A 26428-nucleotide genomic window follows, 5' to 3' on the forward strand; every position below is an offset into this window, starting at 1 on the left:
TATGCTCCAATATTTTTATGGGAATAGTGATCCATTCATTGAAGAATATAGAGAAAAGACCCTGAAGACCATGATGGGGCTCAACACTCTAGAATCCTAGTCTTTGAATGGGGACTAAAGTCAGCAGAGTTTGTAGAACCTGACTTGCAGACAGCAAGAAATTGGTCAAGTAAAGGCATAAATGCTAAAACAATCAAGTAGCTGTGGAGCAGTAAACAAAGAGAACACTGGCTTTTTGGACAATCAATCAAAAAAAAGAAGAAGAAGAAGAAGCAAAAAAAAGTTGGTCTTAAAGTGTTATTAAACCAACAACAGTAAAATTAGTCTGTATATGCAGTACAGCATGCTTGTTATATTCACCGTGGAACCTAAGGGGTTAATCCTCTGCATTGTGTAAAAATGCTGTCTGATCCTGTCTTCTCTGACCCTCCCCTTTTTCTACTGTCCCCAATCCATCTGCAGAGTACAGAGCCCTAGGAGACACTCTGCACATACTCAGTTTGGGGTGTATTGATCCTTGTCTGATCCTCCCCTTCCTCCAGTGCTCCCTTCTTATCTCCTGATAAAACATATCATGTGGAGACACTCCACATGCTCAGTTTGGTGTGTATTGCTAGAGAGGTTTTTTTTTTCTCTTGGGAGAGCGCATGCAATCAGCACAGGGCCAATCAGCACTGTCCAGACAGAGGTCAGGGGTTCTGCATCCTCCTAGAGAAAACTCCCCCTACAAGCTTTAACCAGTGCTCACCTGGACACTAATAGAAGTCACAAGACTGCTCTAACTGCTGAAGAGAAAAGGTATTTAGCTGTTTGTATTTACTAAAATAATTTCATTTCCATGTTCTGTGTGCTGTGGAAGACCAGATATAGTGAATGCAGGGTCCTGGGGTTAGTAACACTTTAAGTGGATAGGGCTAAGCCCATGAGTATGCTGTCACACATGCGCCAGGAAAATGTAATCACCACATTTATACAATAATGTTTTTTCGCAAACTTCACAAATGCAAGAAGGAAATTCAAATTTCATGCAATTGGTGGCTTGTTTAGATCTACACCCAAGCCTCCTCAGCCTTTCTAGACAAAAATGCTAACTACAGTAGATTCCATGCTGTTCCCTTGTATTTTTAGTTCAATCACTTCAGTCAACATAAAGTACTAGAGGGCTGGGAAGAGGCAAGGTTTTCTAGACCAGGGGTGGACTGACAACGCATGGGGCCCCCGGGCAATAGGGGATCATGGGGCCCCTGTGTCCTTGCCCAAACTCAAAAAAGTCTATGAAGAAGGTACCAGGGGCATCTCATGGGGCCCCCTACTGACCCCGGGCCCTCGGGCAGTGCCTGAGTTGCCAAATGGTCAGTCCGCCCCTGTTCTAGACCCATCATTTTGGTCAACAAAAAGTGTTCTTCATTAAAGTGTTACTAAACCCAGGACTCTGCATTCACTATATCTGATTTCCCACAGTACACACAACATGGAAATACAATTATTTTAGTAAATATAAACTTCTAAATACCTTTTCTCATCAGTAGTTAGAGCAGTCTTGTGGCTTCTATCAGTGTCCAACCCAGCACTAGCTAAAGCTTGTAGGAGTTTTCTTTCAACTCTAGGAGGATGGAAGTCCCCTGATCTCTGTCTGAACAGTTCTGAATGGCCCTGTGCTGATCACATGCACTCTCCTAAGAGAAAAAAAACCCTCGCTAGTAATACACACCAAACTGAGCATGTGCATGGCTACTGTTCAGTCTGGAGATAAGAGGTGGCCATTTGGGGAGGAACAGAGAAGAAAGGATCAAACAGCCTTTTTGCACAATGCAGTGGATTAACCCCTTAGGTCCACAGTGAGTATAACAAGCATGCTTTACTGCATATACAGACTGATTTTACTGTTGTGGGTTTAGTAACACTTTACTTTTATATAAAATGTTGTAGTATGACAACTTTGTTGTTTATTGCGCCGGTTTATAGCTTGTAATTTTAAAAAGGTCATGTGTTTGATTCTTATATAGCAAAGTTTTATAACCTATCTGTACTAGGTGCATTGCGGTGTTATTTCATATCAGTCATGCAGCGCAGCTCAGAAATGCTTCTGGTATCATATATGCCCGTGAGTGTATTGTATCTGCAAAACTGAGTAGCTTTGCTTAGTACATAAGTGGTATTTGTTTTGCTAGAGATCCATTTACTACTTTAGCTCTCTTATAGTGCTCCTTACAATGCATCAAATTACCACAGAGCCAACTTACTCATCCCATCTGCCCTATAATCTTTCCATTTCATGGGATGTCATGTCTGGCTCAATTTATTATCAAGCTTGCACTGTGTTTAGTCCTAGCGTCTTCAACCTCATTAAAGGTATTTGTTTCCATCCCACACGTGGGGATTTTGTTCCCAGGTGACCTGTATTAACATGCTGAGTAAACACTGATGTAAAGTTGTATCTATTTATTTAATATAATATATTATATTATAACACAGTCACATTCTGCTTTATTGTACAGAGTATGTCCCTGCCCCAGAAGAGCAAGGGCGGTAAAAGGGCAAATGTTCTCCGGGCCAATGCGGTTCAAACAAATGAGGTCTGGCAATGATGATGAGAAATGGCTGCCTTGTGTGTTCAAAGGATGGCAGAAGTCTAGGGCAAAAGTTTCACAGCATATAAAACAAAATTCTAAATGCAAGAAAGAAACCAAACTATGCACATACGCAGTTTACTTGGATGTTTAATAGCTTGTTGTTTCGTCCTTGTACTTTATTGAATGCGATTTTTATAATGCTGAACTGTTTGTTATCTTTTGTAGATCTTGATGACGCAGTTGCAAATTTTTCATTGTTTATCGCCCATCATTGTTATACTTTATATTTTTAAAGAAAGATGAAGAACACTCACAGCTATTTCAATTGTTTCTGCATGAATAGACATCTGTAGCGCTACTCACAAAGGATCCACTTGATAATTTTGGGTTCACTGTTCTGTGCATCGACTCCAAGAACACCTCAATCCCTCTAACACATGGTTAAATGAGCTAACTGCAAACACAAGTGCTAACGACACCAAAAGGAATACCTTTGCAGAATAATATTTTATTAGAGACAATAAAGTCAACAAGCGAGAAAAATTATAAACCGTGGGTACTTCCCAAATTGTAGGGTTTAGCATGTCACAGAGTCACAAAGATATGCAATTAACAAAAAAACTCTCTAGCAATACACACCAAACTGAGCATGTTCAGTGTCTCCTAGGGCTCTGTACTATTAGCAGATGGATTGGGGACTGTGGAAGAAGTGGAGGATCAGAGAAGACAGAATCAAACAGCCTTTTTACATAATGCAGAGGATTAACAACTTAAGTTCCACAGTGAGTACAACAAGCATGCTTTACTGCATATACAGACTGATTTTATTGTTGTTGGTTTAGTAACACTTTAAAGTAAACCTGCCATAAGGGAAATGCAGGTGTTTTTCTGTTGAAATGCTAGTTGCCTGGCTTTTGTGATGAGTCATTTGGCTTTATTATATTTTAAGTCACTAACCCAGAATACGTGTACAAATCAGGTAAGTCAAAGAAAAAAAAAACATTTTTAGAGGGAGAGGTTAGCGATGGCAGTCTTCTTGTTTCTCTCATGGCAGGCTTCATTTAAAAAGCATGTAAAGGAATTTATATATGTAGAATTCAGTTTACATGTTGAGAACGTCAGAAAACGTATAAGTAAAGACCTAAGTCATCGGTTGTGCATCGTTTATAAGGCAATGGATACATTAAGAGGAACACTTTTTTTTCTATAGAGAAATGGGAGTAGGAGGAGAAGAGGAGGAGTAGATCTTGGGAGCTTCCCTAGGTTTGAAATCTGTAGGTAGAATGTAAGGGTTCGTCCAGGTTGGTGTTAGAAAATGTAAAAACAAAGATGGGGGGGTGGATCCAAAAGGAGTAGCAAGGGTTCATCCTGACCACTGGTTTTCAGGTAGGAGGAAGAGAAACCCACTAAGTGGTATACCCATATATTGGGCTGGGGTTGTAAAGGTAAGGTTTGCATAGAGGGGTGAGTGGGGGTAGAGAGCGCTAAGATGCATCTACCCTTTGTGCGTTGGGGATGGACCATCAGCAAAGGGGGTTAGTAGAAGGTCCATGTGGAGGTGGTGTCCAAGTCCATCTGTAGTGGGGGACTTGTAGTAGTAAGGACTTGTCCGGGGAGGCAGCCGGCTGTAAGAGCTTGTAGATACTCCTAATGCAGGTAGAGAAGAGAGACAGCAGCACCACTCTAAGTGTAGACGGTTAAAATCAGGCAGATTTAATGGTGAAATTGCACTCACATAGATAGGTAACAGGTAGGCATGTCAAGTGATGGAGGTCCAGTGGGAGCATCAGGTCCTTTGGCCGCGCTCTGGGTGTATTCCCACCGCTCCGGAGGTGTCCCGGGCTCAGGGAGTAGCAGAGGGGCGCAGGGAGGCTCTCAGGGATGAAGTCACCACATGAACCGGGTTTCCAAGATGGCTTGCGTTTGGAGCATGCTCACTCCTTCGTCAGGCCAATCTGGCAGCCATCTTAGTGTGGACTTATATGGGCAAACCCAGTAGGCGGGGCTGATCTGTCAATTACTTCACACAGCGAGCGGGGGTGCTTTCTCCCTCTGAAGAAGTGCCATTGCACAAAAGGCCTCAGGAGGAACCAGACAGCACATGACACTACTGCTGCCTGGAGCTGGAAGGAAGCCCGGGCGGCCATTTTAATTAACGTATAGTGTGTTATTTCTGCTCACCACTCTACCCTGTCTGTTTTATGCGGTACTACAATAAAAGATTTATAATCTACTACACTACGGGCACTTGTTTTGTGGCTCCTATCTGGAGCTATTAAGCCCACAGGTACCTGTTAGTATCCAGCATATCCGGAGGAATAGGAGCCCCACACCCAGGCTGATCACCTTACCGTCCTTAAGGGGACCTCTGGAACCAGTGGATTCAAATACTTCCTTAACGGCTTGATGACTGCACCATAGGGAAAAGTTCACCGGATTGTCCAGTATACCTTGAGGATTTATATTTATGCGCATTATCCATGCGCTTCTGGTGAGTGCGCATTTTTTACTATTGGTTAGAGTCACAAGTCAGTCTGCTGCATTTTCTTCCGTCTTGAGACTTTTTCATTAATTTATGGTCTTCACATGCGTTTATGGCAATTACATATGTGGACTATTTTAAATACTTGGTATTTTTTATTTCACAGCGCTAAACACTTCATTTGTCTTTTAGTTGCACTTTCCTGCCACTGATGTTTATCGAAAGAGACATATGATTTCCTCTGGTCAGTCCTTTATGCTGCCTACAGTGGCCTGGGCACCTCTGGCCATTTGCACCTCTCTTGCTTCCAGCAATTGGATAGTAAGTGCTTTTTACCTTGTATTTGATCTGTTCCTCTTTAAGGTGCAACAAAACAGGAGGAGTCCTACTGATTCAGATTTGTCTGGCTCACAATCCACTGACAATTCTGGGGTGGCCTACATTGGTCCCTGTCTCTGACATCGACAACCTAGAATGTTGTCTTATTCTTGAGTCCTTATCATAGTCTTCTTTGGCTGGATACCCTCCAAAATCTTTGTTTTCCTGGCAGGCACTGCATTGCAAGCTGCAATAGGTATGTTAGTCAAAATACATTACAAAGCATTACAGGAGTGGCATTTTGAGTTCAGGGAAACAGCCCTGTAAAACTGTGCAGATAGGTTAATGGATGTCTCCAGTCTTATTTCCCGTATGAGTCTCCTATCATCAAGGATGTTACTGGGGATAAGAGTGTTTACCTACTCCAGCACAGAAGTCTGGGCCTCCAGCTGAGAAGAATCACCCCTCCTCTGATGTAAAGAACTTATTTCATTGCTCAAACCTAATTCTGAAGCCCAGTTTCACCACAAACCCTGTGCATTTAAGTCCTGCAGACTTTCAGACATGCCCTCTTTGGCATAAAGAAGTTCCCTGACTTTCCAAAGTAGGATGACATCTATTAACCTTTGCAGACATTTGAACAGACAGCATTTTAGATGCCAGGGTATGGAAGGTGGTTTCAACAAGCTACATGTTAAGTTCTGCTCCCTACTCCCATCTTCCCTCCTCATGTATTCCAAACTTCAGGTGACTACTTATATTAGCATACTTCTGTAGAGCCCTTAGATGCCTTATGTAGTTCCTGTTTCAGGAAGGTTTCAAAGATTTTCAATCTTTTCACAGTACCAAAACTAAAAGGAGGCATCTTGGATTTCAATGCCTTGAATGCCTTCATTCAGTTCTCAAAAGTTATATATGAAATCCAACAGGTCTATCATAGCCTCCTTTCATCAGTGAGACCTTCTGGCCTCTGTAGACATCAAGGACACCTACTTGCATGCCCCTATTTTTAAGCACATTCTCAATTTCTTTTCTGAGTCCTCAGCACTTTTGGTTTGTGGCCCTGCCATTTGGTCTTTCTGTCTCTTTGTGTATTCACCAAGGTTCTAGCTCCTGAGCTTGCCTCATTATATTCCCAGGGCATCCCCATTGTGGGATATCTGAATGACCTCCTGTTGGGCACAGATCAGCACAGATCCTGACCTACAATATGGTGCACACAATTTGCACCTTGAATTGGTTTAGTTGGATCCAGGACTAACTATTTTGCCTGACACCAAAGACCAGGTTGTCTCTTGCCTTGTGGCTTAGGAATTCAGCCCTGGATTGGGGTAAATTCTTCCTTCTGATCTCCTGGAAAATCATCACAATGGACACCAGACTGACAGGTTGGAGAGGAATAATAAACACCCTCTTGATACAAGGGACATAGTCACTGGAGGGATATTGATTCCCTTTCAACATTCTGGAGCTTTGAGCAGTTTTATTGTCTCTACAATGCTAGTCATCTTGACTGGAGAATATCTTGATCGGGATCCATTCAGAGTACATCAGCTCTCAGGGAAGAAGCAAAAGTCTTGCCACAGCTAGAGAAATAGAAAGGATTCTATTTCTCTTTACATTCCAGCCTTGTCAACTATTCATATCTCAGGCATGGACAATTAGCAGGCAGACTAACTCAGCTGGCAGTACCTGGACTAGGGGGAATGGTCTCTCTACCTGGAATTGTTTTAGAGTCACAGGTGGGGATGTCAGATGTGGATCTCTTGGCCTCCAGATTTAACAACAAACTGGGCAGATTTGTCTACAGCTACAGAAATGCTCTGGTGGAACTAGTGGATGCTCTGGTGGCTCTGTGGAATCCATACAACTTGATTTATGCTTTTCCTCCCCAGAAACTCCTTCCTCATCTACTCTGCAGGATTGAGATGGAGGGCATTCCCATGATTATTACAGTTACATTTATAAGGTTTTTAAGGTTGAAGAAAGACACAGGTTTATCCAGTGTGTGTGTGTGTGCATGTGTAATTTTTATTATCTAACAATTCCCATAGCCCTGCATATTTTGTTTCCCATGGTAGACATCTAAACGTTTTTTTGAAGTTGTCTACAGTCTCCGCTAGTACCACTTCCAAGGGGAAGGATTTCCACCTATTACTGTTCTAACAGTGAAGAACCCTTCGTCAATATATAGCTCTGGACTGGCCCAGATAGACCTGATCAGACTCCAGGCAGATGCTTTGTGGGCTCCTTCAGATCAACATGCTCTTCTGTCACAAGAATTAGTTTACCAAGTTTATCATCCTACTTACAAGGGTTTTCTGACTTCACTCCTGCTGTGTGCACACCTGTGGCTCTGTGGTATTTGAATTTAGTTCTCTTGGCACTCCAAACACTGCCCTTTGAACCTATCCAGAATATTCGCCTTCCCATGCTAGCTTACAAGGTTGTTTTCTTTGCTGACATCACCTCTGCAAGGCTTTCTGTCTGAAGTGGAGACTTTGTGGTCCTACCCAAGAATGACGAAGTATTAAGGACCAAAGCCTTCTTCTTTCCCAAGGTGATTTAGGCCTTTCACCTTAATAAGGAAATTGTGCTTCTGTCCCTTTGTCTGGTCCCAGTACATCAAAAGGAGATTTCCCTTCATTGTCATTCAAGCTGAGGTGAGCATTTCTATCTCCCAGTTACTGCCTCTAATAAAAGACTGACTCTCTTTTGTCATTCCTGAGGGTATCCTTAAAGGTGAGCCAGCTTTTTGTTCTACCATTTCTCCATGACTCAGAAAAACCATCATTCATGCTTATGATCTTAAAGCAGTAGTGAAGTCAGGTAAAAAAAAATCTCCCTGCAAGTTAATGTCATAATGTACTAGTATGCATTGCACATTATGAAAGACTTACCTTGAAATTAAGTCCTCCAGTGGCATGCTGTCACCGCTGGCAGGGCTTCAGTCTTCACCCAGCACGGCAGAGCCATGATGGCATCACTCCCACACATGTACATGGGAGCCACAATTGTGGCACAGCTCTCTGAAGGGACAGCATACTTTATATGCTGTCCCTTCAGAGCACAGTGCTCATGCAATGGTGAGGTCACTGGCTGCAGAAATAGTGACTATCTCCTAAATGGTGCATGTTTAGGAAATATTCCTTGTACTTACATATAAGCTTTATTATAAGCTGTAGGTACAAGTCACCAAGCAGTGTTTTCTACTGCTTCAGGATCAAATTTAATCCTTTCCAATCAAGGCACAGTCTTCTAAATCTGTAAGTACTCCATGGACCTGTAGGTATCACACAACTTTTTGCCCAATTTGCAAGGCTGCCACCTGGACTTCTGTCGTAGGGTCCTTCAGGCAGCTCCAGAGGCGGCTCTTTAATAAGGCAAATTAGGTGGTCGCCTAAGGCCTTGCACTCACAGGGGCCTCGCGGCCACCTAATTTCCCTAATGCAGTTGGCTTACTTTCACAGAGCCTGCTGGACGGTTCCTCCCCCCTCCATTTGCTGGCGCCCCCCCCTTCCCGTGATTCTCCAGAATCTCCTGCTCTTACTGGAAAGCGGGAACACATTCATCACCTAGGGGAGGAAGAGCGCTGTGAGAATCCATGCCTTGATCTCCCATGCTAACAGTGAAACTTGAAGTGATGTCACTTCCAGTTTCAAATGCACCCTTTCCTGGCCAGTACAGCCATGGGACACATCTAACCAAGCCGATTTGTGCTTGGTTAGATGCTGTGAAAGGAAGGAGAGACATTGGGGTCTATTAGACCACTAATGTCTCCATAAAAAGTACCTGTCACGTGCCCAATGCTATCACATGGGGGTTTATTAACTCCTTGTGATAGAAATCAAGTAAAAATAATACAAAAAATAAAAAAATTAAAATTATAATAAAATATATTAAAATAAACAAAAATTGCCATATCCCCCCATTGCACGCACACCTGCACAAACGCAAGCCCAGGGTGTACACATGTATGTAAACTGTGGTTGCACTAGACGTGTGGCATATTGTCGTGAACGTCAGAGTGAGAACAATACTTCTAGCACAAGAGCTCCTAGTTAACTCTAACTCTAAAATGATGAACTGTAAAGGCTTTTAAAGCATCACCTATGGTGATTTTTGGGCACCATAGGTTTTGGCAGTCTCGCGGTCGCATGCAATTTTAACACATGGAATGTTTGGCGTCTTTTTACTCAGTGCAACCTCATCTTTTATATTTTAACCAAAAATGGGTATTCTATTGTGTGTTTTTTCACTAAAATTCATGTTATTATATTTTTTCTTAAAAATTTGTGTTTAATAAACAGTTGCCCAAATATCTTGTGACATATACATGTGCAAATATCACCTTTTTTTCAACAGGGCCTCTTCTTTCAGAAAATATATAATGTTCTGGGGGTTTAAGTAATTCTATTGCCAAAAATTTAGATTTTTACATACATGCAAAAAATAAAAAAAATTGCTCTGGAGCTGAACTGGTTAACACTGCTGTGCGTAGGCAGCATTAAGAGCCCTGTCATACTCAGCTCTCATGTAACCTAGACTTCTGGAGGTCCAAGCGCCAGCCAACTAGGAGTGACTTGGCGTCTGCACACGTCACCTCTCCTATCCACGAGGATCTCACTCTGCTTAGCTTATGGACAGACAGATGGATAGGCTTGAGTGGGGCCTCATGTCTAAATTTTGCCTAAGGCCTCACAAAGCCTAGAGTTGCCTCTGGGCAGCTCTTTGAACTGCAAGCAGTTCCCAGTTTGTTTTTAGTTGGTCCCATTAGCGTTTTATTTGCTCGTTGCCCATTCCTCAGTTGGACTGCTTTTGGATATTCCATATGTCTCTAAATCCTGTGTCTCTCAATGAACTAGAAAAAAACATGATTTCTGCACTTTTCTTGGAGTTCATTGAGGGACACAATTCCCACCCCTTTGTGTTTATAGTCTTGTTCTTGGCACAGCCTTGATACAGAAGGCTGGGACTGGGAGGGGTTATACCAGGCTGGTCACTGTTTTTTTTTTTTGCAAGTGTTGTAATCCTCCTGCAGGTGACAGTATAACCTAAATGTCTTTGAATCTTGTGTACCTCAATGAAAGCCAAGAAAAGGATTTTATGCTGAGTACAAAAATCTTATTTATGGGTATTGAAACACTTTACCACTTCAGTACTAGCCTGTATACACCCATTAACACTATATCACTTGTGAGCTGCTATGTATCATAAACAGAATGTCAAATAAAAAATTATAAATGTAACACATGTGCAACAAACTAAATAAAGAAATAAATATATACCCAATAAATCCACCACTTAAAGTGCTGATAAAAGACAATCTTATCCAATTTTATAAAAAAAATAATGTAATGCAGATTACGAAACAAAATGATGTGTACCAGCAATCATGCATTCTAAATGACCGTCATACTAATCATAAACCAAAATGTGAAAAACTCATCAGTGCTACACCAGTATGCCTTTGAATACCATACCTCTAATCTCCCATATGAAGAAATGCTGTTAAGAAATATATAACCCCAAATTGCACAAATCAGATCAAAACAATATTATACAATGAAATAAGAAATTATGTGTAAGAAAAAGTGCATAAAGGAACGTTCATCTAATATAAAAAATTGCAGGTCATCATCAATTCTTCAAGATGGGTAGTTGTATCAAACAGCAGAATTCCACCAACGTGCTCCACAAATAGCTCTCAATGAACCCCCACCACCAGGTGTACTCTCACCGTAATAATATGACCTTCCACTGTGTGTTTGGTCACAAAGTGCTTTTGTCCCGCCAAGCAGACTGTAATATCCTCTCTGCCAGCATCCACACCATCCTTGATGTAGCTCTCCTTCCCCTGCCACCTCCGCTCAGCACCATGTAAACAGGATACTACATATAGTGCTTTATCCTTAAAAAACTTTATTAGTTTCCACAGACAGATAAAACGCACTAGTTTCCACAGACCACAGACAGATAAAATGTGATAGTTTGACTGATAATTACTCATCATGCAACACTGATTTGAGCACAGATATCTCCCCATTACTATAAGCAGGTAAGACAAGGGGAAATTGACAGCATCTTTTCAAACGTGTTCCCTGACCCACTGACCTTGCTAGTCCTTTCCTACCTAAACCTTAAGGCCAGAATGTAAATTAATGCCCCACATTTTTGACTGATGCTTAACCCATCAGTCCCATACATTTCTTATTGGGCTTATGCTGATCACTTTAGCTGCCCTAAAGTGACCCTTTCAATAAATTTAAGGCTTCTTGCACATGGTACAGCATATGTGTGCTGTTACACTTGTGTGAAAATATAACAGATTGCATAGTCATGGTTAAAGTTCCACTCACCTGCACTCACCTGTCATAAAATAAAAGTCAGCAGCTACAAAAACTGAAGCTGCTAACTTTTAAAAAACAGCCACTGACCTGTCCCTCGGTCCCGCGGTGTGTCCCCCACAGCCTGTTTCACCGGCCGTCCTGGATTGCAGGACGCTGGCATCTTCAGTGTGGGCACCCGGCTGTGATAGCTTGCAGCTTCACAGCCGGGTACCCACTGCGCATGCGTGAGTAGCGCTGCGTTTTATGAATGGTCCTGTAGTCTTCTGGGACCTGTCATGTGTCCCAAAAGACTACAGGAAGGGAGGGAGAGAGGACACCTTCCGTTTCCGATCGGACCAGAAATGGGAGTGGGTACCTGTCAAATTCGGGTACCGCTCCCCCCCTCCGCCCCCCAAAGGTGCCAATCCTTAACCACTTCCAGTCCGGACACTTTTACCCCCTTCCTGACCAGGGCAATTTTCAGCTTTCAGCGCTATCACACTTTGAATGACAATTGCGCGGTCATGCAACACTGTACCCATATGAATTTTTTTACCATTTTTTTGAGACAGATAAAACTTTATTTTGGTGGTATTTATTCACTGCTGGGATTTTAATTTTTTTTGCTATGTAAATGAAAATGTCCAAAAATTTGGAAAAAAAGTGTTTTTCTTATACAATTTTGCAAATAAATAATATTTCATCATAAATCTTGGCCAAAATTAATTCCATTATCTTTTTATTAAAAAAAAAATAAGCCAAATTAGTTTATAACCAACTATTATAATTTTTAAACATTTTTTTTTATATTATTATATATATATATATATTTTTTACATACTGTCACCCTAGCAGTACAGTGTCACCATGGTGACACTGTATTACTTTTGGGGGGTGATGAAGATTTTTTTTTTTTTTACACTGATTGCTTTTACACCCATATAGGATGTAAAAGCAATCATTTCTCTTTCTCTCTGTCTGCATTCTTGCAGCCATTGAGAACTACTGAGTGAGCTGTGATTGGTCACAGCTTGTCACATGGTACAAGGCTGTTGTGAATAGCCTTGTACCATGTGACCTCTGTGATCATTCACAGATTTCACACGTAGTAAGCAATGATGTCAGAAGTGACATCTTGCTTACTACTTTGCATGTGATCACTGATTGGCCAATCAGTGATCACATGATCGGGACCTCGTACACAGGTCCCGTCCAACGATCGGTGTTTCACTGTGTGAGGACACAGTAGGCACCGGATTGCGGTGCGCGCACCCCCAGGGAGCGCACACAAGCAGGGTGTGGAGAGGCCGTTTATAAACAGCCACCCGACCCTGCAGTGCCACCGTCCAGCCGTTTATATACAACGGTCGGTCGGGAAGTGGTTAATGGGGAGCGGGGGAGCAGTCCTTAAAGCGGATAGAATGGTGCAGCGCTAAATAATACACAGTTAATACACACAATATATTAGTGTGAGTTTGTGTGAATTTGTACACATGCGTGATATCACCCCAATGGTGATCTGTGAATTCAAAAAGTTAAATATAATAGTGTGGATCGCGGAGAGATCCTAATTCAGGTGAGTGGAGGTCCTGATCCAAGGTGTGATGATAAGTGTGAACCACACAAATAGGTGAAAAACGCACTCACCAGATGTGCGTTTAACATACGCAATATGTAAGCCTGCGTCACCAGGCCATAAAACGATCATCAGATCCCAGATCAGATTGCCCCCAGATCACCATCCCGGTTCCACAGAAGTAAGATCATCAGAACTGCTGCCAGGTATCACCACCAAGGGTCCAGAATCCTCCAGATGGGCACTGCGAATGATAGCACTCACACCGAGTGCCCAATAAGAGACCTCATAGTGTGATACTGCTTCAGATATCTTTATTCAGGGTTGGTAGGTGTGGGGTACATGAAAAGATTATAGATATAAAGTTTACTGACCATACGTTTTCCAGGTGTCCACCAATGGTGGTGAGGTGTCCTGCTGCTGCTGCCCCCCTGACGCGTTTCGTGCGATGCACGTATTCATAGGGTTCAGGGCCAGCAACCCTATGAATACGTGCATCAGTAAACTTTATATCTATAATCTTTTCATGTACCCCACACCTACCAACCCTGAATAAAGATATCTGAAGCAGTATCACACTATGAGGTCTCTTATTGGGCACTCGGTGTGAGTGCTATCATTCGCAGTGCCCATCTGGAGGATTCTGGACCCTTGGTGGTGATACCTGGCAGCAGTTCTGATGATCTTACTTCTGTGGAACCGGGATGGTGATCTGGGGGCAATCTGATCTGGGATCTGATGATCGTTTTATGGCCTGGTGACGCAGGCTTACATATTGCGTATGTTAAACGCACATCTGGTGAGTGCGTTTTTCACCTATTTGTTTGGTTCACACTTATCATCACACCTTGGATCAGGACGTCCACTCACCTGAATTAGGATCTCTCCGCGATCCACACTATTATATTGAACTTTTTGAATTCACAGATCACCATTAGGTGATATCACGCATGTGTACAAATTCACACAAACTCACACTAATATATTGTGTGTATTAACTGTGTATTATTTAGCGCTGCACCATTCTATGTGATATATATGTTTCATCGGAGGTTTTTGTTTGGTTACCTTTTCGGTGTATCAGCTGCTCATCATTTTTGTTGTATATACATATTTATATACCTTTCCATTTAAGTAGCGCTCACTGTAATACTTTTTACCAAGTCCTTAAAGCGGAACTTCCCCTTTTGGGTGGACAGTTTTGTTACTTTTCAAAACAGTAATGCCAAATGGTGCACATAAAATATTTACTGAAAAAAGGTGTTACAAAGAAATAAAGAGAAGATAAAGCAACAGAGAATTAAGAAGGAGTTAAAAATGAAGAATACTTGCAAAGTCCTTGGTTTTAGCAGAGTCCAAATGATCCAGCAAAATGGTACAGTGGCTCTCTCAAGTCTGGTTAGGTGTTCCTTGGTTGATTTTAAAAAAAGAGCTATCAAATCTGCTTGCAGTCTCTTTTTTATCTGATATCAAGGGGGATGTTGACAGAGACCATCTAACCAATCATCCGGTTTAAGAGGAGGGTACTGGGAGGTCACTACGTTTATGACTAAGTCCCAAATACAGTTCTTATAAGTATTCATATTTCTGAATACCTACTATTTACAGTCTGCTACCATCCAGATTATGGTCCAGCATGAAATTAGCTTCAAAATGGATATATATATGAGAGTTATTGGAGATCTGTTCCTCATAGGAGGGGTGTGGAGGCCTAATCCATTCTGGTACCTCCTAGCATAGGGTGGTTTGGGTTCAAAATGCTACCCAATAACTAATGAAGGTGAATATGACTTTATTCTGGATATACTGTCATAATTTCTGAAGTTTTACAGTGTCAGCTGATAAGCTGTCTATCAGGAATGAGTATTCCACTAAGGTGTCTGCTCCACGGTCTGTTAGGTCTCTGGATTGCTCAAGCTTGTGAGGGTGATAGTTTATTAGGGTTTTCAGACTCAAATGGGGTATTGGGTTAATAGGCCTAAGAGGCCCTGTATCTGTCCGAGTCTGACGATAAGGCTCTTGCATCAGTTAACAGTTGTGTATTGCACCAGAGGCTTCCTGAGGAATGAAGAGAAGGGAGCCACTGCTGCTATACATCAACTTGTGTTACAAACTGTCATGGCTGAATCTGAACAACATGGCGTCCTTTCCTTTCCACACAGCCTTGTGAGCGCTCAGTATGCATTACCATTCCATAGGGCACATATAATATGTGCCCCATTTACAAAAGGGCACTGGATGGCACCACAAGGGACTGCAGTGCAGTGCACTGCCATGTGATGCACCATGTGGCACTTCAAATAAATTACAAGAAAAAAGTAAGCAGTGCTGTTTGTTAAAATGAGTATTGCACAGTTCCCTGCCAGAGCTAACAGAGCTGCCAGCACAGTGAAATGCTGAGTTATACCATGCAGGCTTGTGTGAATCAGGCCTCAACCTTAACATATAAATACCCACCTTCCCCAAACTGTCACCTTACCCTAAGTTCACACCTAAGTGTTTTCCGCAGCGTTTTGCAGAAACACACTACAGTCCATTTAACATGATTTCCTATGGGAAACGTTCACATCTCCGTGTTTTCACCCAGTGCGTTTTTTGGAAAGGGTCAGGGACTTTTTAAAATGCAAAAAATTGCGTTTTTGGCTCTATAGACTTCAATGGTGATGCTGCAGAAAAGCATGTAGTGTGTTTTTGATGTATTTTTGATGCATTTTTGATGCATTTTGCGGTTTAATATGCCTAGCAACAAGGAAAAAAATGCATCAAAAAAGCTGCAAAAATTCATGACAAATGCATGTGCAAAAATGCAAAACGCACCGCAAAAAGCACTGCAGAAACGGAGCAAACGCAAACTGCATAGGTGTGAACCTAGCCTTAAAGCAGAACTTTAGCAAAATATTTAAGTTTGTGAGCAGGGAAGTTTTGTTTAATTATTATTGCAGAAGAGACTACTATGTTTCTTCTGCAGTAAAGCTTCTATGATTCCTCCTTGCAAACTTTGCAGTTACAAACCTGGAGTCTGCTGGTTGCCGGGATGAATTAACTTCTGTGCGCATGGATGGGATATACAGTATATCATTCTGTCCCTCCCAGGCAAGATAGATTGGAGAAAATCGGATCATGCTTTATGTTTTTTTTGCCCTCCTCTGACCAACAATGGGTATAGAAGGTATATGGTGGTTATTTATATTTTGCTATTGGCTGAACTAGATGGACTCATGTCTTTTTTCAATCTAATTATGTAACAATATCTCTCTGCCAATATGCTGCATGAAGAATATCATATGTAATAAAAGAATAACATTTTTTAAAAGAATGTTTGAACTAAGGTGTATCTGTAAAACTGTTGCTTGTGGCACAGTAAAAAACTAACCACTTTACCTCCCACCCCTTCCCCATTTCTAATGTTTTCCCCAATATGGGCTTGATCATAGAGATAGGCAGAAATCTGTTGTGTAGGATACAGACAATGCACCCTAAGATTTAAATTATAAGTTCACCTTTCACCCTGGGTTCACATATGTGTGGTGTGGTATAATGCATGTGATTCGCACAGGAACCACACCACATTCCTGTGCAAATCACATGCGATTTGTGTATGGCTCTATTCGCACTGCATCCGCACCAAGAATGTGCAGGACCCTTTATTGGGTCTGTACTAGAATCGGATCGCATAGGTATTGACACCTATGCGATCCAATTCTGCACATCACACCGCATTTTGCGGACCGCTTTCGGGGTGTTGTTAACGTAACATACTCACCCACAGCGGTTCGCATGAACGGGGTGCTATTCTGATGCAGTGCGCAATTCGCACAGAAAACGCTGCAAATTCCGCACCACATCATTGTGAACCAGGGCTCAGAGCTTGTTCACATCAGAGGCAGTCCAGTGCATTTTTTTTCTGCATCAAAAAATATGCAGTGTTTTCCATGTATTCCAATGGCCCTAGTTCACACCAGTGCAGACAGTTCCAGTCAGTTTCCAGTGCAAAAAAACAAGTAGAACCTGCTGCATTGTTTCTACAGAACTGTACTGGAACATAGAAACTGCATGAAAATTGCATCGGAACTGTGTGTGGTATGAACTGTAAGGAAATATGTATCTGGATTGCATCCGGAGTGCATTTTTGTGGTGTGAACTGGCCCTTAACAAAAAATAATAAATGCACATTTTTTTTGCAGGTAAAAAATGTGCATTTATTATTTTTTGTTTGTAAAATATTGCACGAGCGATCAGCATATCACTGGTGTCATGTAGGTCTCCGTCAGACCTGTCAATGTATCTGTGTGCCTGTACATCGGAGACTCAATGAACTAGCACAGTGCTGCACAGCGATGTGGTAGTTCATTGAGAACTACAAGCCGACAGCTCGGAATTTGTAGTGTTCACATTTACAGAATATGCCGTGCAGGCCTTTTTTATTTTTTTAAATTGTGACAGCTAGTGGGGGAGGGGGGGGGGATGTCCCACTAGTTGTCCCTATGGAGGATCAGGGGGGTGCAGGGGGCCAGTCAGTTCGTAACATGTTACACCCTGAATATGGGTGTAACATGTAACATGTTACCAAAGGTGAACTTATCCTTTAAAGGGATACATACCATATAAACATACAAACAACTATAACACAATACTCCATAACCATATCATAATTCTGCTAACATATTATTTATTCTCAAAACCAAAATAAAGTCTGCATTTTATGGAGCGACCTTAACTAAAACTGGAGCACTCAGAATCTGGTGCAGCTGTGCATGGTAGCCATCAGTTTCTAATTTCAGCTTGTTCAGTTAAACTTTGATAATAAAACTGGAAGCTGATAAGGTTTTGCATACTGCGGTTTTAGTAAATTCCATATATAAATACAGTATATGTATGCATTGTTATTGAGAATTTCATAACTTTATTTATCCACAAGATGTCAGCATTCAGCACTTTTTCTTGCCATAGTTCTAATACAGATGCTCAAAGCCCTCTGGGAGTTGTAGGCCGGAAGCAGAACTTTCCTCACCATAAAGCAGGAGTCAAACTACTGAGCCCATAAGCTATCTACAAGGAGCGGGAGGATATAAAATAAAAAGCCTGGGAAGACACGGGGGGAGTTGAAGAGAGACATTGCAGCAGGAAGGAGTGTGTGTAAATCTGTACCGAGCTGTACTATTCCCCGGACCTGACCAAGTTGAGCAGTACAGCTGAGGAATCTGAGAAGAAGGCTGTCAAGCCGAACTCTGATTGGTGAGGACTGCTCTTGGGAGACTCTTCAGCTGCAGGAGTGCGTGAGTCTCTACTGCCACAGCTGCATCTTCAGTTAAAGGGGGCCCTCCACCACAAGACAACTGATGCTTCTCTTTAATGCCACAGAGGGATTGGGTGAGAGGGTCCCTGACCCATGCTTCACTGCTACAAGTTACATTTAGCTTTTGTTTTCATAATGGCCTATCTAGGTTATGAACATTCCTTTACATTGAGCCTTATTAGAGTTAAAGCAGAACTTCACTCTCTCAATCAACACAGAATATTTTTAATCTTTAGAGTAGATGGATTCCTGGAAGTAAATGCTACAGGAATCATCTGCCCTTACTCAAGATGGCCAGGGTCGGAAATGCTAGGGGGTGTTTTTAACTATGATTTCTTAGCAAAATAAAGCATGGAGTAATGAATGGATGAGCAAGTTTTCTTTGAATATTGGAAATGAATTAAATAGTGTTTTTTGTTTATAGTGCAGTGAAGTTCCACTTTAAGCATTCCATAGCCTTTTATTGCTGCAAGCTGTGGTTCTCTTTCCGCTATTGTGGCCGCTGCCCGCAGGTTGATGAACTGAGCAAACACCTTACTTCCTGCTTGGAAGATCTTTTTCTTTAGTTGCATCTATTTCAGCCCAGGCCACTGAAAGCTGGTGATTTTGCTTCCTAAGAACAACTTTATCTCTTAAAGTGAATTGTGCCAACAACTTTATCTCTGAAAGTGACCTGTGCCAAAAACTCTAAAGCTCTTAAAGGAAACTGTCCTGTTCATTCCACATTTTAAAGGGACAGTACCTTACATTGCATTCCAACATAAAGGCCCCAACTAAGCCGGCAGAAGTATTAATTTTAAAACTGTTTTCTCACCTAGGGTCTACTCTTTTAGCAATACTGGTATGCAGGAGGTTCAACAGATTTTTAGCCTTAACCCTAGACTCTCCTGACTGAGGACCTACAAGTGAGCTAGTTTTCCTTGTTATTCATATATGTCTCACTTGAAGAGTGATCTCCCAGGGCTATTGTTTATGCTGTTGGTCCTGCAGGACATAGGTGGCAACACATTAAAGGGTACTAGACTAGTACTGTATTGTTACTGTGTAGACTCACTGAGTTGAATGGCTAACATCTAAACTGTTGGATTGCCTTGCCATCATATTATCCTATCCATCATGTATCCTTCTTGTGTGAGTGAAGGGAGACCGCCCCCGGCCAAGGTATTTTGGTGGCATCAGCAAGGTAATGGCTCTGCTTAGGGCCAAGGAAGAGCAGAGGACCCAAATCTATCAACGGCTCTTTCGGGGCTAGCGCTACATATATATATTCCTCTTAAATAAATGTATCTAAGAGATTGCAGCACTAGAACTGAGACCATATAATCAGTATCCTATTGGTAAATCACCTCCAACTGAAGGTAAGATTGAAAAACCTGAGATGTAATTATAACTTTACAAAGAATGGCCACTGAATGCTGCTAAAGATGGTAACTCACCAAAAATTAAAACCCTGGTGGGATTATAGGGGTCAGTATGCATATGACGATATAAATCCAGTATCCAATATCACAGATCTCTAAAGGATAGTATCAATGGACCTCCTGAAGTGCCATCATTTGGTAATCCCCCCCCCCCCCCAAAAAAGAAAAAAACAAACTCCAGTGGAACAGAATCACCAAATAAGAGGGTAAAACATGACTTCAAAGAAAATACACCAAAGGTGAAAAAACACACTATTTTATTACTATGCATCTGCAGCAAGTGCAGTGAGACTTACTACCAGCAACACAGAGGTCAGTATGCATATTATTCCTTAGCATGAAATAAATCCATTCTGCAGCTCATGAAGTGATACCACTTTAAGATCACCACCAAACACTGAAATTTGGTAACTCACCAGATAGAGAGACCCCCCAAATTACAGTGGTCAGTCAGTGCATGAAAACAATGCACATAAAATCACAGAAGCAAACGCACATCTCTACAGATTAGTATGCCAAAATGCATAGCAGTAAAAGACTGGAGTTGCCGCCTATCCCATACCAGAGTAAAGGACTGAAGTTTCTGCCCATCTCCTACCTCAGCAGGTTACACAAGACTTAGCACAGGTTGCATACCTTGTGTGCCAGTTTATCAACTGCTGAATCTCAAATATGAGACCATTAACAAAAGACCAGACAGACAGGGACAATGAGTGGACCCACACCTGAACATGTTCACATTGTCTATCCATGTGCATTGACTTCGCTGAACTGAAAAAGACTAGGAGATAGTATATTTCCAATCGTATATGCCTTTCTGGACACAAACCAAACACCCGGAGACAGTGTCCTCTTTAACTCAGCATAACCCTGTAGTATGGGTAAGTATGTGCATGTAATACATTTAACCTCAATAAACTCCATACTATGCCAGGTCACAAAAGATATCATTTGAGAATGACACTTTCTGTATCTCCTCTTATTCCTACTACTACAATATTTAAGAAGATTATCTGTAGAGATGTATTTTGCTGTCTGATGTGCCTTTTCTATAGTGGACTTATCATAGCCCCTTCAGCGCAAAACCTTCCAGTTATGAGCAGTTACACTGAGCCCCAATAAATTGGCCTATAAGTAAGGCTCTCTTAAAATGGGCTTTATGGCAACTCTCCAAATGTGGTTATTTTGTAGGTGTTTCCACCGTCCTGGTTCTCCAGGGCCTTCAAAAATGTGATAGATATTCAGGAAACTAGATGTGTAATTTGTGCCCCTAGAAAGCCTGAAGGTGCTCTATGGATTTTGGACCTTTCTATGTGGCTAGGCTGTGAAAAAGCCTCACACGTGTGGTATTGCCATACTTGTGAGGAGTAGCAGAATGTGTTTTGGGGTGGAATTCAAAGTATGCCTATGCTGTGTGTTAGAAATATCATATTAATGGAAAACTTTATGTAAAAAAATACATTTTCATTTTCATTCTGCATTTTCCAAAAAACGTGTGGCAAAAAAATAGGTCTTCAAAGTTTCACCATGTTTCTTCCAAAATATCTTAGGGTGTTTGCTTTCCAAAATATTTTTATTCTGTGGGTGTTTCCACTGTCCTGGTGCTCCAAGGCCTCCAAAATGTGATACGGCAAGAAAAAGTATGTGAACCCCTTGGAACTAACTTATTTTCTGCAGAAATTTGCCATAAAATGTGATCTGATTGTCATCTAAGTCACAACAATAGACAAATAGAATGGGGTTTATTTACTATAGCTGGTTCACTCAGAATTTTGTGCACTTCTGCATAGAAACCAATCAGCTTACAGGTTTTATTGCTAAAGCCTAATTGAACAAGCTGAGGTTAGAAGTTTATTGGCTACCATACACAGGTGCACCAGATTCTGAGTGAACCAGCTTTCGGAAATAAACCCCAATGTGCTTAAGCTGATAACACAAACAATTCTAGTTTCTTGTGTCTCCATTGAACACACCCATTAAATATTTACAATGCTGGAGGAATAAGTAAGTGAACCCATAGACTAATTACTTCAGCAAAAAGCTATTTGGAGTCAGTAGTTTTCACACCTGGAGTCTAATTAATATAATGAGTATGAGGTGTGCTTTAGAATTACTTTGATTGATAAATGGCACTCAAACATTTTTAAGATTGCTGTTCATAAGAAGCATCAGCTGATGTGAACCATGCCTCCCAAACAGGAGCTCTCTGAAGAGATATGATCAAGAGTATTTCATCTGCATCAGGCTGGAAAGGTATAGAAAGCAATCTCAAAGTGTTTCATCATTCATCATTTGACAGTTAGACAAATTGTCTATAAAAGGAGACAGTTTAGTACTGTGACTACTCTTCTTAGAAGTGGGAGCCCAGCCAAAATGGCTCACTAGGCATAAGTGCAGAATCCATAGTAAGGAAAGGAAGAACCTACCTAAAGGCTTGAAGGCATCACTGGAACTGGCAAACATCCCTGTTCAGTCTACCATAAATAAGTCTTTGAACAGGCAGGGTGTCAATGGCAAAACATCACAGAGGAAGCCACTGCTCTCCAAAAAAAAAACAAAAAAAAACCCTGCATGCCGGTGTGATAGGTAGTCAGGAAAATAAAGTGATATTAAAGGTTCACCTGCTGTGCACAATGGTTTTGCACAAAAACAGCCCAAATCCTTCTTTTCTCAGGTTGCTCCTGGTTTCTTCCCCTTGACCAGTGCTCTCAATAGCAAGCTACTTGCTAAGGGGCCACTGTTCCCTCCCGTCCTTAAGACCCATAGGGCTGTGGCTTGGCCCCGCCCCTGATTTCTCCTCATTGGCTCACTGACTTTGTCTCAGCCAATAAGGAGAGAGAGAGACCCAGGACAGCCGAGCCTCCCATGCATATCACTAAATCGAGAAAGGGCTCAGGTGAATATTAGGGGTAGCTGTGGGGAGAGTAGCACACAGAAGTTTTTTTTTACTTTCATGCATAGAATGCATGAAGCTGAAAAAAAATCAAATTACATTTAATTTCTTCATTTTCCAAAAAATTACAAATTCATAAAACTCACCACTCTTACTAAATACTTTAGACTATTTACTTTCCAAAAAGGTCATTTGGGGGGTATTTGTAATATTCTAGCATTTTAAGACCTCAAGAAATGAGATAGGAAGTAAATATATCAGGACTGATCAGTTTTCAAATATACCATATATACCATAGTTTGTAGACTCTATAATGTTCACACAGACCAAATAATATACACTGATTTGGTTTATTTTACCAAAGAAATGTAGCTGAATATATTTTGGCCCAAATTTATGAAGATTATTTATCTTTGGAGATAGTAATCCCTATTAAACAGAAAATAATGTGTCAATAAATAACTAACCCCCTACAAGGTGAAATTCTTCGACGTTTAAGAAGTATTCAGTATAACAATTAAGATGGTGTTATAGGGCCCTCAACCTTAAGCTGGCTAAACACTAGTAGAATTTCAGTCAAAATGTTCCATTTTAAGAATGTTTGTTCAATCTTGTTATGGTTAGTGGGGTCAAAGCAAATGTCGATGGTGGAAGTCTTGACATCATTGTTCGTCCTCTCCACTGCCTCCAATAAGAGAACAAAAATATGCAAGGTGTTCTCTCTCTGAATGGCAGCCATGCAAAGGGAGCAACCCACTGTGGTTACTTTGAGGAATGGCAGCTGCTCAGTACAGCACCCAGAGGACTGCGGACATCACTACAGTAGCTTGGGCTACTAAAGTGATTTACAGCTTCCACAGAGGCCAATCATGAATCACATATTCATACTCACATTGTACCAAGCTAGCCCAAATATAAGTATACAAGATATGTCATCCCTGGAGTTCAGATTTAAAGAGTATTTTGTTGACACGAGTATATACATTAAATACACTCTTGTTCAGTTTAACTATTCCTCTTTCATACACTCCTACTGTAAGGCATGACTATACCTACTGTATGTGTGTCACAGGATGCCCCCAGATCTTTCACAATCATAGCAATGCTCTTGTATTTGTAGCACCCACTAGATAGTGCTATTGTAAGGTAAATTTATTATTGGCTCATGATAGTGAGTAAGCCTGTATTTCTGTGGGTTCAGTGTGAGGTCACGTTGGATGACTCACCAGGTTAGGACTCTATCACCTCCACCTGGTTCTGGAGGTCCCTTGGAAACTTACAGAAGCCAGTAGACGAAAGGGTAGAGACCTCAGTCTGACCAATCCCAGGCTAAGAGGTCCTGGTAGTGTGGTAGACCAGCCTATAAATATGAAAGAGCCATGCTAGCTGGGGAGTCTGGTGGAAGATGGATTGTTGAGAGGTGTTGCTGTGTAGCCTGGGAGGGAGCCCCAGAGGAGGGTGGTTCTGATTCCAGGCTGGAGGCTGGAAGCTGAAGGGAAGCTGAAAGAAGGAGCTCCACTGCCCTGCCGTCTAAAGGGGAAGGACAGACTGCTAAGCTTAGAGAAGAACTAGCCCAGATAGAAGGCCTGAAAGCAGTTCTATCCACAGCTGCAGGACAAGGACAATGTGAGTATCGCTACACCTCCAGGGCCTAGAGAAGGGAGAGGTCTGCTGCATGTAAGTTCTGGCAAGTTTTCCGGGGACAGTTCATAGCTCACCCAATCCCTTGTCCTGGGATCAGATACTGTAGCCAGGTGGGCTAGTATTCTGTGCACCAAGGGGACCATAAGCTCCTACACATTGTCACTTTACTAGAAATCCACTCGGTACACAAAGCTCCTAGATGGGGACTACTTTACTAAGGAATGTAATGGTTTCAGCTGGGATGCTGTCAAGTGTCTGTTGTTTATTTTTAATTACTAAGTGTGCTAGAACAGGAAATATCCTCATTCTGCTATTTATTCAATCAAATTGGGCATCCCATAACCCCTTTTACCCTATCCAAGTTTAATCCCTTAAAAAAACAAAAAACCCAAGTCCATTGACTGTTTACTGACTATGAAGGTACAGGTGTGGAAAATGCATGTTGCCCGGTTGTGAAAAGCGGCCCTTATGATGGTAGTTTACATATCTAATGACTTCTATCTCCTAAGAATGCCAGGAAAAAAAACATGTTCAAAAAAGTAACTCTATATGCTATATTATTTTTTTTTAAATTTGCTATATGTTTCCCACAAAATTGTATTTACCATTTAATGTTGGTAAAAATTACCTTTCCATTTCAATCTGCAGTGCTGTAATGTTCTGTAAAAGTCAATGCGTTATGACAAACTGGGGACGGTATGTAGACTGTGGACAGAATACCTCCAAAAATGCAATTTCCTGCTTATATAATGTATATACTGTATGTCTTTGCTTATGTCTGTTGGGGTTTGACTGGATGAACTATATGTCCGTGTATATGTGGAATAGAAAAATGGTGAGCATGCATACATAGGTGGATGTAGGTAAATATTGGAGTGTAGATGTATGACAGTATGGGTGTACAATTTTTTGTGTGTATGCATTTGTCTATATGTAGTTGAGGAGGTCCTTTATTGATGTGAATGTGTATAAATTCCTGCATGTATGTTAATGTGTGTCAATAAATATATGTTTGTATATAGTTGCACAGTTTATACTGTATATTGTTTGTATACTTGGATGTGTTACTGTACAGATGAAAATATATATAGGGATGTGCACAGGTAGGTATGTATACATGTATGTACAGGTGTATGTATGGATCTACAAAGACATTTTTATTACTTTTTCCATATTCTATTATTGAGCTGTAACATGGCATTATGATCGTAACGCAAAAAATATCTGTAAATCATAATCACTGGTTATCTTTACCACATTTATATAATAATGGCTTAACAGCGTACATAAGTCACTTTTTTTCAATTCCTCTTTTTCTATTAATGTGCACTTGTAATTTGTAATAGAAAACATAAGACTGAAATGAAGGAGGGTACAGGATGTCCTTATTCTTTTATTAATAAAAGTTTCAGTATACATAGAAGTGTTATGTTTAAGGGTCACCTGCACCTTTGCTTTAAAAATCAACATTTGAATGCGCCTACCCCACTTATTGAATCAGCAATGGAAATGCTATACATTTTTCCATATGAATTAAGATTTTGCCATCATCTGCCGAACTAAGCTCTGTTGCTATAACCAACCAAAATGGTGACTACTTATATACCTCCAACTGGCCATCCAGGCTTCTGTGGAAGAACAAGTACATGGGAAGTGCTCTGCAAGTTTCCAGATTTAATGCACTTGAGGAAACTCACTCCCGCCTGCCCCTCTCCATTTGTCCTACCAACCTGTTAGCAGATTGCTGACCATGCCAAAATGGAACAGTCACATGCTCACCATTCTATATCAGAAGTGCTGAATGGAAGAATGATATTCCCATCTCTGGCATTACACATTTGGGTGAATCTAGGGGGTCTCACCTTTCCAGAAAAAAAAAAATACCTGACACTGTGG

General features: G+C 41.3%; 1 protein-coding gene across 4 annotated transcripts in view; it reads right to left on the reverse strand.

Annotated features, from left to right (window-relative positions):
- Window positions 1-26428, reverse strand: part of KCNIP3 (potassium voltage-gated channel interacting protein 3) — a 203441-nt gene that overhangs the window by 40758 nt on the left and 136255 nt on the right. The window lies entirely within an intron of this gene.

Source organism: Staurois parvus, unplaced genomic scaffold, assembly GCF_062004578.1.
Source record: "Staurois parvus isolate SC_StPar_1 unplaced genomic scaffold, SC_StPar_1.0 ptg000276l, whole genome shotgun sequence".
Classification (NCBI taxonomy): Eukaryota; Metazoa; Chordata; class Amphibia; order Anura; family Ranidae; genus Staurois; species Staurois parvus.